The sequence below is a fragment of the Misgurnus anguillicaudatus genome, chromosome 18, assembly GCF_027580225.2.
Source record: "Misgurnus anguillicaudatus chromosome 18, ASM2758022v2, whole genome shotgun sequence".
Lineage (NCBI taxonomy): Eukaryota > Metazoa > Chordata > Actinopteri > Cypriniformes > Cobitidae > Misgurnus > Misgurnus anguillicaudatus.
In genome coordinates this window covers 31,050,236-31,070,873 of record NC_073354.2, presented here as the reverse complement: position 1 = coordinate 31,070,873, position 20,638 = coordinate 31,050,236, and the positions used below count along the sequence as shown (strand labels likewise).

Genomic DNA, 20,638 nt, shown 5'->3' with positions numbered 1-20,638 from the left:
TGAAAAAATAGGTCATTGAAATTTGGCTCCCCTTGTGATGTCAGAAGGGGATAAAACCGCCCCCTTAATCTGCACTATCTATCCAACCACAGCACTGCCATTTAGTGCAGAGATCAGCTCATTTGCATTTAAAATGATACACCCCAAAACGGCACATTTTTGCTCACATCTACAAAGTGGCAATTTTAACTTGTTAAAATAAATTATCTATATGGTATTTTGAGGTAGAACTTCACAAACGTACTATGGGGACACCCAGATGTTTTATTTGACACCTTAAAAAAGTCTTGTGAAATGTCCCTTTAAGATAATATGTTTGGAGGTGTGGACTACAGCTACTTTGACTGATAAAAACCTCTCCCTTGGAGTTTGCTCTGCACAAGAAGAACACGCTTATGTTAGTCATGCCTCGCAAAAAAGAGCTTTCAGAGGAACTACGATCAAGAATTGTTGCTTTAAATAATTTCAAAGACTTTAGTAATCACCAGTAGTCAGTTAGGCAAACAATCTACAAAATTTAATGGAGACGCTTTGGGACTGTTGCTACTCTACCAAAAAGGGGGCGCCCAGTCAAAATGACACCAAGAGTACAACAAAGACTCATCAATGAGGTAAAAAAACAACCCCAAGTGACAGACAAATATTTGAAGGCATCATTGGAACTTGCTAACATACGTGAATCACTGAACAAGCAGGGTATCCACGGCAGGACACCACGAAGTAAGCCACTGCTTACTAAAAGAACATTGTTGCACTCCTGAAGTTTGCAAAGAAGCACATTGACACTCCACAGCGATATGAGAAAACTGTTTTCTGGACTGATGAAACTAAGATTAAACTATTTAAAAAAAACATATCATCATGAAAACATCATCCCAACTGTAAAGTATGATGGAGGTAACATCATGACTTGGGTCTGCTTTGTTGTATCAGGGCCTGGCCAGCTTGCAATCATTGAGGGAAAATGAATTCCCAAGTATATCAGACAATTCTTGAAGATAATGTGAGAATGTCTGTATGTCAGCTGACACTGTGTAAAAGGTGGGTGTTGCAACAGGAAAATGACCCAAAACACAGAAGCAAGTCCACAACAGAATGGCTTTAGAAAAACAAAATCTGCCTTTTGGAGTGGCCAAGTCAGAACCCAGATATCAACCCAATAGAGAAACTATGGATTGAATTGAAGAGGGCCATACACATGTGATGTCCAAAGAATATGACAGAGCTAAAGCAGTTCTGCCAAGAAGAATGGGCTAAAAATCCTCCTCAACGAAGTGCAGGTCTAAACCACAGCTACAGGAAGTGCCTGTTTGAGGTTATTGCTGCCAAGGGGGGTCAACCAGTTAGTAATTCTAAGAGTTCACTTACTTTTTTCACTCCCATTTTGAATGAGTGTGTTCAAGAAAGACATAAAAGATCAGAATTTTATGTGTAATTACTTTTAGACACATTATGTTTGTCAATACCCTTGACTTAGATGAAGATCAGATCACATTTTATGACAAATTTATTCAGAAAACCATGAAATTCCAAAAGGTTCACATACTTTTTCTTGCCACTGTAAATGTACACCTTGAATGCAATTGAAGTGTCTGCCAAATGCATAAATGTAAATTTCATGACTGCCCAAAACCTATTCCGAATAGACAGGAATAAAATGTAAACACCATTTACGGCATTACGTTACACAAAGTATGCCATTACACAAAAAGCAAAAAACACTGCTATGTGCACGAGAGGAAATCACTGCTACGTGGACAAGCAGGGGCCCTTATGTTTTTACAAATCCATTTGGGAGGCGGGTCATGCATAGGGCCCCTGAGAGTCAGGGGCCTGGGGCAATGTGCCCGGCCGGTTGCTCTTTCACTATCATGTTGTTCCTTCACAAAAAGGGGCAGGTTCCTGATAGAGGCCGGCATGCATGATTCTCATAGGTTTAGCCGCTTTTAAAGCCCTGTCAGCCGGACATACCATTAAGACTGGCATGCTAATTGAAAACAGCACCGTTCTCCGAATCCTAGATTTTGGCCCCCTCCAAGAGTCCCACAGCAAACGCTGCAATACGGTAAGAGCATGAGAACAGTACGCAATAAATTGTCCTTTATACCCTACTTAGAATTTTAATACATAGAACCTAAGTGAATTCCCCTACCTCACTTCATTCCAATAAAGTCTATTGTATGTGACGTGGAGACGGAATTAATGCAGAGTGCATTTGCCAGAATCCCAACAGTTATTTGGTGCTCTTAAATGCATTTTTTAAAATGCACCTTTTGCCTATCCAAAATAAAAAAAATACACTGGAATTCCAATTTATAAGAGTCGCCAAAAATAGCGATTACTCTTCATTTCGGCAATGCGGCGAGCTATTAAATACAACCTCCCTGGTGCATGTGGAATAATGATTCTATATAAAAATAATCTTTGTAGTTGCCTTAAAGGGGCCTTCTGTGAACTTTTGAGCACCGCATTGACATGTGTGCATGACGTCCACCCATTTCGGCAAACCCTCTTTAGTTTAAACTGCTTTTTTATGGCATGCTTTGTAAAGTCTTTGAGTTATACGTCAAGTGAAATTTAGTTTGGATAATTGACAATCATTTGTGAGCAAAATGCACAAGCTTCTTCCGAGGAAGAGATTCATCTTTTTAAGTGCTTGCAGCAGACGTTTTAAAGTGCCTTGATTTACTACACTACTACGAGAAGCCGACCATAGTCTTTTACTCATGCAACCCCATAAGAAAAATCACAAATTATGTATACTTAATAAGTTTTAAAGCATCCCTAAGACAACACTAAGATTTATTTTTAGAACAAAATAAGACTGAACTACTCAGTTGTGTCTCAACAATGTCACATACTCAACAATGGGAGGTACAGTAAATTATCTGAGTTGTGCAATAAACATGAATTTCATACTGTACCTGTATAATACAACACCTTGAAGGTGACAGAAAATTTCGGGTTTTTTTGGGTAAACTATCCCTTACATGCCATACTCCACCAGCAGAGCCATAAGAGTTCATTCGTCATCTGTTCAACATTTAAAATCATTCAATATCCAAAATATCCCACTGTGCATCCAGGCTGATTGTGCATGGGACTTGTAATAGTGTTCTTGACCCATTCATTTTAACATGTGACACATGGGAACCAGTTTTATAGGTGTGGAATAAACATATTTCCTGTTGGAGGTTGTTGGGTTCATAAATGTTCAAATCAGCACTCTTGGCTCAGGTGGAGAAAACTCTGTGCATGTGCCATGTTGGTGTTCTCAAAGTGTTTATGACATAGTCATCCAAAAATGTCTGTTGAATTTGTTATTACAACTATGTCACACATTCTGGATGTGAAAGGTCCATATAGGGTTGGGAATCTTAACCTGAGTTCTTTCCTGTACATGCAAACAAAGTTATTGATGCAAGTGATGTTTCTCTGCCCTCCTGACCAAGCTGACAAAGACTTGGGCTGAGTCTGCATTTGCTCGTGGATAAGCACAGTCGTGATGTTTGAGCAAGATTTCCAAGGTCAACCAGCATGGTCCTGTTGGTTAAGGTAGTTAAGAAGCCTGTTGGGAAAACAAGAATCCAGAAAACATGCCGACCAGCAACACTGATCTTGAATTAGGTGTGTGGAAAAAGGATGTTTGTCTGTTTGACTATATTGGATGGGCATATTTAAATTATTTTATTTCAGATCAACTTCCTGCTGCATTCTCCTTTTAAACAACCATAAATGAACATTAAATAACATCCCAGCAACAATAACCGAGATGGCTGAAATGATGGCTTACCCAATGTAGTCTGGCTATGAGTAAACCACTCCTACCCTAAACAACCTTGAATTAGTTTACATGCCATTTTGCCAAAATAACATGTTCTAAGCATATACTGTACGCATTGTCTATTCTTGGGCTATAGCCAGTCCCTCCAGAAAAGCGTGATTATGCGATCGCATGATCCAATGCATAATTAGCCAAAGTCCACATATTTATGCGGGGACCAAATTTTTTAAATACGCCGCACTTTCGCCACATAAATTGCAGATTTCTGCTAACAAAATATGCAGGACTTGCATGATTTCATAATTGTCGCATTTTCATAGCAAAAAGTCATATATATCTAGCAGAAAGTTGAAAAATGTTGCATTTACTTCACACATGTGCAGCCACGTCCCCTGTTGTCATGAACATCAATCAAAAGCTGCAAAAGCTGCAAACAGTTTTTGCAAGTTTCAGCAGTTTTGGAAAGTTCCCGCAATTTCGTCGCATAATATTGCATAAATATCACGCATATTCCATCTCATTTTTTAAGAAAACGTGCAGCAAGATCAAGGATTTTTGCCTGCAAGGAACTTTTCTGGAAGGAACTTTTCTGGAAGGACTGTATAGTTAGACATCTATTAGACTTTCAATGACAGCCCAAATTTTGCCTTGTTTTAAGCAAAATTGCTTGCTGGGATCAAAAATAAAAGGTCCGTAGCTGTCACTGGGGTGGCACCCTGTCAAAAACAACACCGGTAACACTTTACAATAAGGTTGAATTAGTTATTAGGACTTTGGTTACAGAAAACTTGCGTAAAATTGGCAGAGAGGCATCTGTGTGAACACAAATACGTCCCATAAGGGGCGGTTCACATTTCGTGTCTAAATCCGTGCGGAAAACACGACTGCGGCTGGTTCTTGTCACATGGCCTGCGGTGTGCTTGCGGCATTCTAGAAAGTAAAAAAAAATGTTAACTCGATGCGGTGCGAACGCGCCTATTCGCACCAACCCCATTACGGTTCATTCACATGGGGCGTAAGGGTTAACACTTGATGGAAGGCTTGCCTGAAGCGTGGCAAACAGCCAATCACAGTGGCCGCAACACATGCTATGGTCTTCCATAAACGTAATTGGCTGGCTCTGACTAGGTTATTTGCATAAGGCGATTGGCTGACACACGCTTTGCCGCTTGGAAACTTAAGAAATGTTCAACTTCTGCCACGAGCAACAGCACTGACGAGGCGCCAACGGATCCACAATTTAGTTCGGCAACACATGATGTCACCCATTAAAAGTGAATGGGAAGCGTTTACGCTTACGCCCCGTGTGAATGCGCCGTTATAAGCACGCTTACCGCACGCCTACATTTGAAATAACGAACTTGAGTGCGCAAAAGACGCAAAATGTGAATCGCCCCTAAATGTTCTGTGATTGCTCCCGTAAAGAGGACCTAGTAACATTCACAGAAAGCATTTAAGAGGCACAAACAATGTCATAAGGGGCGTGTCGTAGTGAGGACATGCGTGTCATCGCAAAAAGAAGTTATGGTTCAGGAATTTATATGATGTTTTATTAACGTAGTTCGGGAGGAGCACGTCAAATAAACCACTTAAGTACTTCCAGCTGTCTATAATCAGAAATCAACAAATACTCTAGTACCACCAGCTGTCCTCAATCAGTAATCATCATATCTACCCAATCAGCACAAAGGCAAGCCATATATAAGTTACAGTTTAACTCTCCAAAGATCCTCTGCAGTCTTCAGAATCCCTCCACCACCCCGTCTCCTCTCACTCACCAAGTTAATTGCTAAACCGGGGGGATACTCTGCGTTTGGGCCCATTTCCGAGCTCAGAGCCCTCTCCCCGGACACACACCAAATATGTTTACTAATTTAATCTATCCAACTTATTTGTAAGTGTGAACTCGTGAAATGCAAATCAACATTCACGAATGAGAAACGTCAGCAAACTGTACTGAAGCAGAGATCAGAAAGCTCGTCACTATCTGCGCCAAAGCTGAGATCATTCACCAGCACGACAGAACAGCGGATCACGATCTCCTTATGATCTTATCATAAACAAAAATGCACACGCGTGGTTTCTTGTGAGAGAAATCACGGATAATTAGCAAACTTCAATGCTATGGAAAAAACCTACCATGTGCATGACTTTAAATAAGTCATGTGTCTTTACCGGATCTTTACGGTATGTGTGTGAATGCATGCACAGATTCTGGAAAATCATTGGCAGTGTGAATAAACCAAAAATTAAATGATCCCGGAAAAATCCCAATACATTTTCTGTAATCTCTGTGTGAAAAGGGCTTAAGAGATCTTTTTGGCCTACATAAAAGAAAAAATCCCGCACTAAATTATGGGTATCACTTGATATCAAGTCTGGTAAAATGAACAGACATGCATGTATACCAGATGACGCAGATTTCTTTGTGATTTGTGGTTGTTTGTGATTTGAGAATCAATGTTGCGGTTAGCGGCACAGGAAATACAAGAAACTCCAAACCACGTTGGCTCAATTCTTAAAAGAGCTTCTAGTTCTCACCCGTTTTTAAGACATAACCAATACTACCAAAAAACCACAACACAAACGACACAAGAATCAAATCTATGACCACATGCAACATACTGCTACGGACTGCCTTCCAAGTGGTTTGTAGCTCAACTGGTAAAGCAGTGCAAAGGTCATGGGGTCGATCCCAGGGAACACAGATACTGAATGCACTGTAAAGATAAAAGCGTCTGCCAAATACATAAAAATAAATGTCAGATTCAGTCCTTATTCTCACACTCATGAAATTATGCAGGTATGTTCTTACTATTTGTGCACAACAGAGGATGTATTTGTTCTTCTGTGGCCTTGTGCAAGCATTTTACATCTCAGGCATGTTATCATTGTGTGCATAGGGAAAGCACAAGTGCTATTCAATGTTTGGCTTGTGTGCAAGTACTATTGTCACTGCAAACCCCTCAACAGCTGTGGCATGCTGACAAAGCACTTATATAAGAAAGAAATAGCTCGGTCAGGCAGCTGTGGACACGCACAGAGGAACCACTCAGCCCCGCTTTCCTTTCATTCGTCCCTCGAGGCGACATTCTCCGGGAGGCAAGAGCATGGCAGGAAATCCGTGCGTACTGCCACTCTCCCATGCTGGCCATTTCCAGCCGTCTGGACCTGGAAGCCGGCGAGCAGAGCTGGGGCCGACCCTCTCGCTCATGTAAAATTAATCTGTCATCAGTTCCCTGAGCTTGGAGGCAACAATCTCCAAAGAACATCTCCTAATTGCCTGCAGACCTTAGCGGGGCGACGTACCAGGCACATTTATTCAGTGGCGTCTCGTGACTCCTCATTCGACGAGCGCAAATTGTCATGTGTGTTGCTTGTGTTTTCAAAAAATGTGTTTGTTGCGTCATGTGAACCATTTGCATCACGTGTTCTGTAAAAACAAGTTCCCGACGCACACGCGTCAAAACCGTTTCTGACAAAAGAGACAATCACGTTGACAAAATACGCGCAAGACTCTCCCTTAACAGTAAACTCTGATTACGCATGAGATTATGCGAGTATCTGGCAAACACGAGCATATCTTTTATCATAAACCCTTTAGATGCATCTGCAGTAGGCACTTATTTTGACAAGACACGTGATGAACATAGGATACCTCGAAACGCAGAACACAAATTTTGAAAATACAAACCACACACATGACGGGCTACATACATGTTGTGACGAACTTCGCATTAAGCGACCTCGAAAAAAGAAGTCATCGGCCACCATTTCATTTATTGTATTTTAACTTTTGGAAATTTTACTACTGTCAGGGTTCCCACACCTTAGTTAACTTTAAATTCAAGGACTTTTCAAGGACTTTCCAGGTCCAATAGCCTCAAATTCAAGGACTAAATGTGGGGAAACATTTCAAGTAAAAGCAAGGTTACATCGCGTTACCTTTAAAGATACATTGTTACAGTTCCCTTTCGAGGGAACTCGCGCTGCGCCACTGCGGTGACACTTTGGGGACGCCTCCAGGGGTAAGTGCTTCTGAATGTGTATCAAATTCAACCAATGGTGAGGTTTAACGACAAAGACAGGGTGACGCGGGAGCCAGGAAGTATATTGCTATCTGAAATATTGCCAAAGACAGCATTACAGGGACGCAGGAAGTATGGCAAGGAAACGCAGCTTCTCGTTCCCTTCTCAGGGAACAACAGTTACATACGTAACCCGAGATGTTTTCATGTGTCAAACGTAACTATGCAAAAAAGCATTTTGGTATGAATCAACATTCGCATACAGAAAATATAAGCATTTAAAGCAAACAGTTTAGCACGTGTGCTTAAAAGGCTAGTAATTTTATAATATTATGCTACACTTCACAGGAAATAATATGGATTTTTTTTCCAGAAAACTTCTTAAAATAGATTCAAGCACTTTCAATGACCTGTATCCATGTATGGGCCTTGAATCCCCCCCCCCCCAGATTCACAAACTTTCAAGGACCCGTGGGAACCCTGTACTGTGCTCATTGATAATATTGGTTGATTGGTCAGATATATGGATCAGATATTAGCAGGTGATTTTCTTCATGTTTTGGAGACGATGTGATACTGTAATGAAAGAGCTAGTTACAATGCCGATGGAGTTTAAAACCACATTTCAAGGGCAGTTGGCAAAGAATGGGTTTTCCTGTCCAGTGAATCACAAACCTAAAACAAGCATGGTCTGTTTTTCTATGACGAACAGGATGAGGTAGAATGAGTGGGCAATTGAGCAGGAAGCGCTTCCACAAACAGTAATCATTGGTCACTTGCGTCAAAAGCTTAGACTGGTTGTTCTTCATTACTTTTAAAAATCAGGTAGATTGGTCTAATTTAAATCTAGAAAAAGAAGACTGATGAGCTCTAACTAACTGATAGCTGGTCAGACTAGTTCTTAAGAATCAGTCTTAAAGGGATAGTTCGCCCAAAAATGAAAATTCTGTCATCATTTACTCACCCCACAATAGAAGATATTTTGATAAATGATGGTAACCACACAGTTAATGGTACCATAGTATTTGTTTTTCCTACTATGGAAGTCAATGGGTATCGTCAACTGTGTAGTTACCATCATTAATCAAAATATCTTCTTTTGTGTTCATCAGAATAAAAAACTCATACATGTTTAAAACAACATGAGGGTGAGAAAATAATGACAGAATTTTTAATTTTGGTGAACTATCCCTTTAACTTAGCGTCTGTGTTTATGCAGCTGGCCAAAGGAGTGGGCATTCATTTAAAGTCTTATGTAAGAGCAGAGTTCAAAAGACCTTCTCATAATAAATGATAAAAAGCATTAAAGGTCACATTCTTTCTGATCCCATTTTTTAAACCCTAGTTAGTGTGTAATGTTGCTATAATAGCATAAATAATACCTGTAAAATGATAAAGCTCAAAGTTCACTGCCAGGCGATATATTTTCTTTAATAGAATTCCTCTTTTAAAGCCTACAGCGAACGGCCGGTTTGGACTACAGCCCTCTACTTCCTGCTTTTATGACGTCAGTAGAACAGTTTTTTGACTAAACTCCGCCCAGAGGAATACTTCAGTCGGCAGCTAAGCTAACGGCAAGCTGAGCTGCTATCGAATCACAACACACTAAACATACACAATCAGAACTCGTTACGTATTTCTGAAGGAAGGACTTCATAGAACAAGGAAGACATCAGCCCCTTTTGAGGATATTGAAAACAGCGCTATACAGATAAGTAAATTGTGTGAAAAATACCACGTTTTTTTACACGTGAAACTTGAACACAATCAAAGCTTCAAAAACACAGAAAGACCGGGACCTTTAATATTAAACGCCCAGTTGTTAAACTTGTAAAACAATGAATGGCCTGTTATTGATATAATTTACTGCATAATAAGTGTTTTTGGTGTCTCATTTGTAACTCACAGTCATATGTTAATGTAATTAAAGTGGCTATCCTGTATGTAAATGTCCATAAAATAATCTATTTTTTATGCCAAAGTGTGAACAGCTTATAACAAAACTTTAAAAAAGACTTCTTAGTTTGAAAGCATGTAGACTGGTTTTATGTGAAGGACAGTTTTGCCAGGAAAATCGTAAGGATGTGATATTTATAGTCAAACTATCATAACAGTGTCATTTTAATTTAACCTCATCTGTCGAAATGATGTTGTGAATCATGTTCAGTCACTGTTTTGGCCGAGGCTCACTCGAGTCACTATGGAGTGTTCACGAGTGAAATTGAATGGCTGCATTTCACTTAATGGCCACTGGTGTCACTAATAACAGCCTTATTCTGCAATACGCACTTTACCCGATTCAAGACAGTACACTTATAATAAAGACTTTTTACTTTGACATTTCTTGTGAAATCTGACCTGACAGTTAGTCATTTTAAACAGACGTGAAAATAATTGCGCAAAGTAGCCTGCAATTTTGCATTTTAAAAAGAGATGGCGATGTTATGAACTGCTCTTAAATTGTTCGGTTTCTTTGCTAGTAAACATTTGACTTATTTAGTCTTTTAATGCTGCCATAACACATTCTGTTTCTGATGTTAATCTGGATTACCTATAGAGTAGTACTACATCCTCCATATCTCCGAAGAGTAAGGTAACTTTATTTGTACCCGAGGGTAGATTTTGGTTGCAGGTAAAAAGAATGGATTATTTACACAGATACACACACTTAGGCAACATTGACAAAAAACAGTGACATAACAATAATACGAGTGCTTCAGACAAGGATACAGATAAATAGATAAAAATATACATCATATTATTAATATCAGTTTCAGTAACTGATATACAAATAAGGATGTATTTTAAAAATTACAGGAAACTATAAGAGTCAAAATTAGCAATAAATAAATACATAAAATACAGAGTCTTTAGTTTTATCATATTTATAAAAGACAGATCAGCTCTAGCGATTATTTCTGATAACGTACGAAAAAAATTCGGAAGAAGGAGTCACGAGCTGCAGGAGGAGCGAGTCACGAGTCATGCAACAATGTATACAAAACTTTTTAACTTATGTTTGTGTCATTTACATTATAGGCACGATTACACACCGATTTCCAACATAACACAGAAGTCTTACTTACCGCATGCAAGTGACCCAGTTGGGACTTTTCAATGAAATCCAGCATTAAACAAACACGCAAAACTTCGCTGCTACCCCGGATGAACAAACTATATTCATTGTTTCCATTTTGCTGGCTTACTTCTCCTTACATCCTACAACACAATTCTTGTTTCGTGCCATTGTTGAGTCTTGATATAAAACACAGCTGTCACGTGACTTCTAGCATCCTCGGTTTTCGCTCTCCAGCTGATTGATGTGTAGGCGTGCTTTCCGGAGTAACCCATAAAAATAAATGATACGTATGGCTTACCCCTGATACGTCAGCTGGACCCGTATTCGAAAAAAACTTTCCAAAACTAGTACGAACCCCCGGGCGAAGTGCATTCTGCACAGAAATACTCGGTAACACATCCAACTGCTTTTTTGACACTTTGCCTACGTTTAGCATGAGGAAACAACTCTATAACTGTGTTAAAGGCATTCCATGCAGTTTGACGTTTTTGTCACTGGGGAAAACTTGCAACTGTCGTAATTTCGCACCCCCACTCTGTACGTACACTCTAAAAAAAAAGGTTCCTTGAGGTTCTATATAGAACCGTGGGGTTCTATACTTGGCCAATAGAACCTTTTACCAAAAAACGGGTTCCATATAGAACCCTTGGAAGGCAAAGAACCATTTTTATTAAAATGGTTCTATAATTCACGTTTTGTGACTGAAGTGTAATCTAAAGATTACACAATAATTGCAGACCTACACAACTCATTTACAAACCTACACAACTCATTCACAAACCTTTTTGTGTCAATAGGTTGTGGTCAAATAAAGAGAGAGTCAACAAATAGGCTACTAATATTTAGTGTACACTGTAAAAAATCCAACTAATGAAATGTTGGACGGGCAAAAATATATAAGTTAAACCAATTTTTTTGTTTGAGCTAGTTGAGAAGATCTGTGTTTAAAATATTAAATGAATGGTTATTTTCAAATCCAGTCAAAATTCAGAATGGCTAGTGTTGACTGAACTAATTAAGACAAATCAGGTAAGTATGTGGAGTTATGACAGCTATATTTCCTGACAACAAAATGCTCATAATATTACTGTTATTTGGTCACAAAATGTAATTGTAAGAGTTGTTCAGGCGTGAATGTATGTGCTTAAAGTTTAAATATGCGGTCGGTTAATAAAGATAGCGTCTATTTAAAAATGTGCTCGGACACTTTCGGACGTAGATGAGCTCCATATGAGCTCCAGAAAATCACAGACACTAAGCGCTCACACCCCGCCCAGCGCAGCCTCTCCTCGGCAAGCCCGACTGCTGGCTCTGATATCTCTGTGGCGTTTAAACATGTGATTTGATTCATTTTGATTTCTCATACTTAACAATAAAAGGGTTATGTTTTAAATCATATTTTAGGATTGCACTTAATTGATATTGCTGTTGAGTGATGTTTCATATCTTTTACATTTGTTATAACCGGACTGCATGCGAATTTGAACTTCAGATCTGAAGGAGCGAGTGGAGAAATAGTCCCAATATCATAACAATCTTAAATAAAACTTCTAAATATACCCGTGTGTGTACCCGTGTGCGCGCGCGCGTGCGCGCGACCCGTTTGCGCGCGACCCGTTTGCTCGCGCGTGTGTATGTACAGTATGTGCGTGAGTTTTTAATTTAAAATGTCTTAACTTAACTCGGAAGGATCTGAATCACAGGTCATTTCATCTGAGATCATTCCGCATGTAACAGCCGGAATCACTCACTGTTTCCCACAACGACACGAGTCATCAGCCGTTTCCTCAAGGTCACGTCAGGTAAGTGTTTGTAAATAAATGTTAATTTTAGACTATATTAATTGGCAAAGACGCAAATACTCGACGTTTTTGTAAACATATAAGTTATATAAAGGTGTGTTATGTTATGTGTCCGAGTTAAAGTGTGTGTTATGTTATGTGTCCGAGTTAAAGTGGAGCTATTTTAGTTAAGATAATACCGGACAGGGTTTAGGACTCCGTCTTAATTATAATTGGGACATTTTTACAAACAAACCTTATAAAATACAATACCCGTGTGCATTTTGAGACAAAACAATAGCACTCATATGTTAACAGATGTCAGTATTTTATTCAGTGATAAGTCCTGTCAGAGAAAACCGCCCAATAGTGTTTAATTCAATTACGTGTGATGTCTGAGGGAAACTTGGCAATTTTAGGGTATAACATCTTTCACCGTCAAGCTTTATTATATTAAACATGTTATTTATGTATGTGTGTGTGTTTATATTCCTCTGTTTATTAAACCAGAGCGGTGATGATGAGAGGCAGAGACCACCACCATACGCGAAGATGAGCCTCGAGGCGTGACAGTTATTTTTTCAAACTGAGGAGTTCGGACTCCGGACCGTCATTTCTGCTTGTTTGTACCCTGAGGTAAGTAAACTTTCTACATTTTTGAAACGATATTACTGAAATATTTAGTATAATTAGTTAATATTTATTTTGTTAGAGTAGGTCTTGTGCTAAATAGTGATACTAGAAGCTACATTTATAATATTTAAGTTACCTCAGTTAAAAAATACTGCTGGTAACGTTAAAGCACTGACGGGCTTCGTCAACCGTCAGTTATAAAAGCTCTGTTAAATACATTTTGTTCCTGGTTTTAATGAATTACGTTACAGTCCTGCTTTATTTCTTTGTCATTTTAAATTAAATTGCCAAGCACAATAAGACAGCTGTGTTGTAAGGAGACGAAATTCGAGACAGGGGTGTTATTTCAATGAAGCGCGTGGTCAAAGGAACCGGGTGGAAGACGGTGGAAGGGAAATTATATGTAAATGTTTGTCGCAGTTTTACACATATTCCGTGAGTATTTTTCGCTTGTTCACGAGTGTTTTATCAGGGTTGGAGCTAAACCTTGAAGGAAAGTGGAAACTGCTGGCCACAGTTGCTGGTCTGTATTATAAATGCACGATTGCAGTGCAGCGTTTGTATCCGCAAGTCTAGATATGCATGTTTTCTGTGATGCACACAATTAATTAATGTGATGGTAGCTGTTTAGACACTTACATTTAACATTCAAATGTTTTAAAAACCACACGTGTTCAGGTTTTTATGTGTATTTGGTTTGTGAAGTGTAGTTTATGCTTTTTTCCTCTCCCCCACAGATAACCATGGTTAATAAATGGTCAGACACGTCACTGGCTTTAAAATATAAACCCCATTGATGCAAAAAGGTAAGGTGCTTAAAAGGACCTTGTAAGACTTCGTCACTAATGTTCATTAAAGAGAAAATAAAAAGAAATCTGTGTTTTGTAGCTTTAATGATAATTCTTACTGTATGTATTTCATTTAGAATTTAGCATTAAAGACTGTAAAGTGTTTGAGGATTTAATTTAAATTCTGTATATTTCACACTATTTCATCACTAGTCAATTGCAACCTCAAGTTAATGTAGACTTTAAGGAACTTGTTTGTCTGAAAGTGGATATATAAAGATTTTTTGTTTTAAGATGCTGCATGGAATGACAATGTGGTTTGGAACAGACTTGGTGAAGAACATGGAAACATCTCTTAATAAAATGGCCCCAAACATCATCAGGAGTGCAAAAGAAGGAAGTAAAAACATCTCTACGCCAATCTCATTGGAGAGGAAACCACAGAAGGTGCTTGTTCTTTGTCCAGTGTAAAGTAGCCTTATTTGCATAGTCAATGTAAAGGTTCTAGCACCTTTAAATTGTATAAGTGAAAATATGAAAATAATGTTAGTATAAACTTTTTCCTTGTCATTGAAGAGTAAACTTGTTAATTAAGAGACGCTGGCTGAGAAAGAGTTAAAGTTTACCCACAAATTAAAATTGTCGTCACTTTCTTCAGCAGAACACAACAGAAGAAATTTTGAAAAAGTATGGTAATCGAACAACAATGGTGCCCATTGACCTGCATTGGTTTTGTGTCCATTAAATTGCTAGCAGAGTTGTTCGGTTACAGACATTCTTCAAAATCTTTTTTGTGTTAGTGTTCTGCTGAAGAAAGAAAGCTGTGAATGTTTGAAATAACGAGTGAGTGAATGAGTTTTCTTTTTTGAGTAAAATGTCCCTGTAATTGATATCTGTACCTAATGTACAATAATTTGTATCTTTGTAGGTCTGGTGAGGAATGCTGCACTTATGTTATTGCAAGCATTATTTCAAGAAAATCCCAGCTTCCTTTACTGTGTAAATAGTGTAAGTATAGTCTTCTGTAATTTAGTTAGCATTTGAGGCACTTTATTTAAAGTAACATTCAATGCAAATATAAAACTATTACTCTGTTTACCCTTAAATAGCATACAGCTCTACATCAATTATTATGAGTCTTGTTGGTTCGTGAGTGTCGCTTGCCTAGTTGTCATACTTTATTTGTGTTATTATGGGATAATTTTAAGTCTATTTGATGGCTTCTGTTAATTGGTAAAAAGCACTTAAAAGGTGAAATGTTTGTTTTACAGGAACCCAAAGGTCCCACACCAACCATAGTGTTCAACGGCTCTCCTGATCTTTTCAAATCTGAATGTATCAACTTTATAATGGACAATGTGAACTTAATATGTGGAAGACATTGACATCACAGGCTGTGGAATGACTGTGACTGTGTCGGAGAAGCGGACCGCCCCTGTCGTGGATCACGCTCCTCCTAGTTCCACCTCGAGGAGGTCCCAAAGCACCCCAATGACCAGACAAACCAGAGGTAAGTAAAATATAGAAATAGAAACTTTATTTAAATTATTTAAAACTAAAGTGGGGAATGGGAAAGGGAATAAAAAAATCTCGCTTCTCGTCCTCAGGGGGAGTATTACGGGGCCAGGGACGTTGGAGGGGTTTCCACGTGACTCCAGCTGGAACACCGCTACAGAGCGTATCTGGGTGGGTTGGGCACACACCGTCGCGGCGGCCCCTGATGGCATCCACAAGGGTCCAAGACCCTCCTAAGGTGAGTACGGACGACAAGGACACAGCACAACACTTCAATAAAGCTTTGTGTATTTCCGTTTCAAGAGGTTCTTACTTGACTGTTGAACAGTGTTTCTTCTCTCTCCACAGCTCCTAGCCGTAGCAGAACTACGTATTTCAGCACCCGAAGGACTAACAACCCAGCCGGCATCTGCAGCGTATATCCAACGCGATCAAACTTCACTCTGACAAGTAACTTCCTATACACAACCACGCCGTCCTTTCGCCCGGACCAGCCCCGCACTCTTTCCGCCCGCTACCTAGCGGTCGCCGGATCAGCAGAGCCTGCGGACTCTTCGGAGGCTGGTCTTCGTTGTGCTGCCCAAGGCGGAAGTTGACTCGCCCGAAAATCGACCCTTCCAGTAACTTCTACCTTCTCTCTTTATATCCTCCTCCCAGGCGTGGCGAGCCTGGGAGGAGGATATAACAGCTGTGCCTTGTTTCAGCGAGTGCGGGGATTCCCGGGGAACCCTGAAGTGCCGGTGTCTGTACAAACCGGTCCGGGCGGAACCTCTTCACTCTCCTTTTGGTTCCGCCCCGCATAGTCACTCCGTGACAACTGTTTGCGTTTTTTTTCTCCTCAATGTTCAATACCTTTTTGCCATTAAGCACACAGTGACTTTAATTTATAAAATATATGCTTAAATTTTAATACCTGTACAAAACAAATGTACAATCAACTTGTGTAAATTGTCATTCTATTTAATAGATTGTTCATGAATTGTCTTTAAATGCATTGTGATTTCGGTAACACTTTACAATGGAGTTCATTAGTTAACATTAGTTAATGTATTAACTAACTTGAACAAACCATAAGCAATACATTTGTTACAGTATTTATTCATCTTTGTTAATGTTAGTTAATAAAAATTTAAGCTTTAATTGCTTGTTCATGTTAGTTCAGAGTGCATTAACTAATGTTAACAAGATTTTAATAAAGTAATTGTTGAAATTAACATTAACAAAGATTAATAAAGGCTGTATAAGTGCAGTTCATTATTAGTTCATGTTAACTAATGTAGCTAACTAATGTTAACTAATGAACCTTATTGTAAAGTGTTACCGTGATTTCTTTTCATCATTTCAGACACATGTAAAAGTTACTAAAAATTAATACTGCATATACTGTACAGTATCTATGCGTAAGGGAAATAACTTAAACAAAATTTTTAATGTATAGTGTAATTAAGAGTTTAGCTGTTTAATACAGAGATGCAATTTATTTATATATATTATTTATATATAAACGTATGTATGTTTATTAAAAAGTGAAAATGCTTAATGGAAATAATTAAATAACTAAATGGTTGAATGTAATGGGACATTTTAAATGTAAACTAAAGTTTTGCTGTCTAATACAGAATAAAGAGATGTGATTTTAAGTAATTTTTATAGATTTATATTTCTGTATAATACAATTAATAAATAGTAAACTTTTATAATTTTCTAGATCGGTTATAATTTCTTATCAATAATAAATTACTCATAATAATAAAGAACCTTTAATGGTTCTAAATAGAACCATCTAACTTTGATTCAAAGAACCATTTGGGGTTCTTTTTAATGAACCCATTAAAGTGGTTCTATATTGAACCATTTAGGGGTTCCATATATGAAGCGGGTGATAGAACCATTTCTGGTTCGATATAGAACCATTTTTTTTAAGAGTGTACCTGTAAGGATAGTGTTGGGCGTGAATATGCAGAGATGGACTCCGAAGATAATGACCAGGTAATGTTTCACAATTTCATACAAATATTAGGCTACTGCATAGTCTACTAAACTACAGATGATGGTAATAGGATAATAAGAAGTTTATTCCAAGTTTAGAGTAGGCATATAATAATAAAATAGCCTACAGCGTTTGCTGGCTAATTACGTTTTTACAAGATTGCAGCTTAATCACAAGTAAACAGTCTATAGTCTAACGTTATGTCTACTGTATAATTTCATTTGTTTTTTAATTGTAAACATTACAGAATGCATTGACAAAGTTAATTGTATACGTTGCATTATTTCATAACATTGGCCGTTATTCGTTGGCCATAAGAAATCAAAATTAGACAAATGACTACGTACACATCACAACACAACACTTGAGTTTAGATGGCAAAAAAAAAACATGTAAGAGAAACGAGTGTTTGTTAGCAAGTCTGCTAAATGCTCTTATGATCGTAAGCTAGCTAGACCCATGTTGAAGTTATTTTACTGGTCTAATTATCAACACTGGATGAATGAACAGCATAGTAAAAAAAATACAAACTACAAGCAAGCGCAACCACATATAACATAGACCGCAAACAAATTTACAAATAAGAGATTTACTTACTTGTCCATCAACAAGATCGCCAGATCAGCATCCCTTTTGCATCCAGTGCTGTCTATTAGCTCACGCCAAGAGTAAAAACCTGAACGAGTGGGACTCTTGTCCGGTTCCTAACTCGGTCAGATTCTCTTTTTCGCTTTCTATTCTCTTCCGAATGGGTTTTCTGAGCTGTTTCCCTCATCGAGCATCACGTCTCAAATGCGCGCGTGCAGTTGTTGTTATAGGCTTGTTTGACTTCATGCAGCGCTGCAGGAACCGACAGCCGGATGACGTCAAAGTGCCGTCTCGGATCATTCTCGCGTTACTTTTACGTCATCCGACTGCCGGTTCTTGCAGCGCTGCACGAAGTCGAACAAGCCTAACGTGTGTGACGTCGTTGCCGTAAAGCAAGTCGTATTTCTCGCGAAATTTGTCAGGGGCGGTACTCTCAAGCTTGCATTGGTGATCTTGCTAGCGGCGTCCTCCCCGAGCTTCGACAGGAGGATTATTCGCCATACTATGACTTCGTTTACCATCGAAATGACTTTGAAGCTATAATATTAAGGTAAAATAACTGCATAGTGTGTCTTTAATAAGTCAAAAATGCATGAAATACCGTTGAAATCCCCCTTAGGGAAAAAGATGCAGTCTAATTAAACACAATAAAATAAAACCAAAATAAATAGTGTGTCTGCTTCCTGAGAAAGTTTTCTAGAATCTATACATGTATAAAAGCCAAACGACAATAGTAACCTACAGTAAAACGAACATCATACAAAGTCTCACTTCTGTGTTGGGCTCCATATACAAATAATTATAGATATCCTGTAAGCTTGCAAAAAATACCTGGTCAGCAATCTCGAGAAAAACTCCCTCGGGCTGTTGACTTAGACATCGCTTGTGACATCTGGAAGCCGCAGGGTACCGCAATCCTTTGACTGTATATCAACCTCTCAGTTATAACACATTATATTTGGGTCATATGTTATATGAAGTGTAAGAGTGGGTCAGTTTTTCATTTTTTTGAAGGCAGGAAAAAGTCCTGCCTTTATGAGAAAGTCATGTAGATCTTTTGCTATTCACTTTTTATGTAATCACATATTATATTTATGTCAAAGGTCATACGAAGAAGAAACGTGTATCAGTTTTTGTCCCACACACATTTGAATGAAACATGCTCCTCTGTCTTTCTTTCATCTCCCAAACAGGAAGGGGAGCAATTGACTAAAATCCCAGACAACGGAAGTGGGGCGTCTTCCTCTGTGTAGAGACACGACTAACCCGCTCCACCACACCCCAACTTTTTACCAGAATAAATTTACCAGGCCTACCAACTTAATGTGGTTAAAGAGTCAGAGGAAATGATCCAGAGAGGAATAAATTGGTCATGTACCACTATAGCCAGAATCACATACAACTGGATTGTTTTCATAATCCATTATTTCATAATATTCCAGATTGTAAGGAAAATGGAAATACCAGTTCAACTTTTCAAAGCAGAAAAACATTGAGGCTAGATTTTGAGTATTTGAGATTTCTCTCATTCAATGGGAAACATTAAAAAAGTAATAGATGCCCACCAAAAGCTAAAAAAAAGAAATATATGTACTTTATATTAATAGGCAAAATGAATAGCAAAACCACTTATGGTCTGCTATGGATGTAACAAAACATACATTTCGGCAAATATTTGCACCATGCTGCCTCCCAAGTGCCGTAATATAATGATCGATGCCATGAAAAACAGTCTGGTGCCTCTGTGTTTCACAATGCACAGACACACTTATCAAGACCTTATCCAATTTCAAAACACAAGGTGGACTTTTTGAGGTCTTTGCGCTCAGCTGTTTGGAATGCAAATCCCTTTAAACACTTTGTGGTTTAACTAAATTATTTGTGGACATATCTAGTTGATTATAACAGAGAAAGAGCAGTATTTGTTTTATGATTTTAGTAAGCATAAAATGTGTAAATGCATTGAATGTGTAAATGCATGAAAGGAACAAGCAATGCTTAAAAAAGCCAAGAGTGGGATTTCTGTAGTTTGTCCTGCAGTGTCTTCACAGAAATGCCAGATTGCAAGTCGTGGTTACAAAAAAACAGTGTCCAAATGCTTATAATAATTAAATAAATCCCAATTTACTTTCCCCTATGTGAATTAGGCTGTTGCAAAAGTTGACTGTTTAATGCACATGATGTGTTTAAGCTTAAAGGAATATTCCATTTTCTTAAAAGAAAAATCCAGATAATTTACTCACCACCATGTCATCCAAAATGTTGATGTCTTTCTTTGTTCAGTCGAGAAGAAATTATGTTTTTTGAGATTTTTCTCAATTTAATGGACTTTAATAGACACCAACAATTAATACTTAACTCAACACTTAACAGTTTTTTTCAACGTAGTTTCAAAGGACTATAAACAATCCCAAACGAGGCATAAGGGTCTTATCTAGCAAAACGATTGTCA

At 38.4% G+C, this 20,638-nt stretch overlaps 1 protein-coding gene and 1 long non-coding RNA gene across 5 annotated transcripts in view; one reads left to right on the top strand and one right to left on the bottom strand.

Moving 5' to 3' along the window:
- The window catches only part of fabp7b (fatty acid binding protein 7, brain, b), a 425,484-nt gene that overhangs the window by 264,205 nt on the left and 140,641 nt on the right, over positions 1 to 20,638 (top strand). The window lies entirely within an intron of this gene.
- LOC129429324 (uncharacterized) overlaps positions 1 to 20,638 on the bottom strand; it is a 170,457-nt gene that overhangs the window by 91,182 nt on the left and 58,637 nt on the right. The window contains exon 6 of one of the 4 annotated variants that reach the window (XR_012358725.1): positions 2,443 to 3,568. The exons of the other annotated variants lie outside the window; for them this stretch is intronic. This is a non-coding gene — a long non-coding RNA (uncharacterized lncRNA). Of the gene's footprint in view, positions 1 to 2,442; positions 3,569 to 20,638 lie in introns of those variants that run through there. 4 annotated transcript variants of the gene reach the window in all.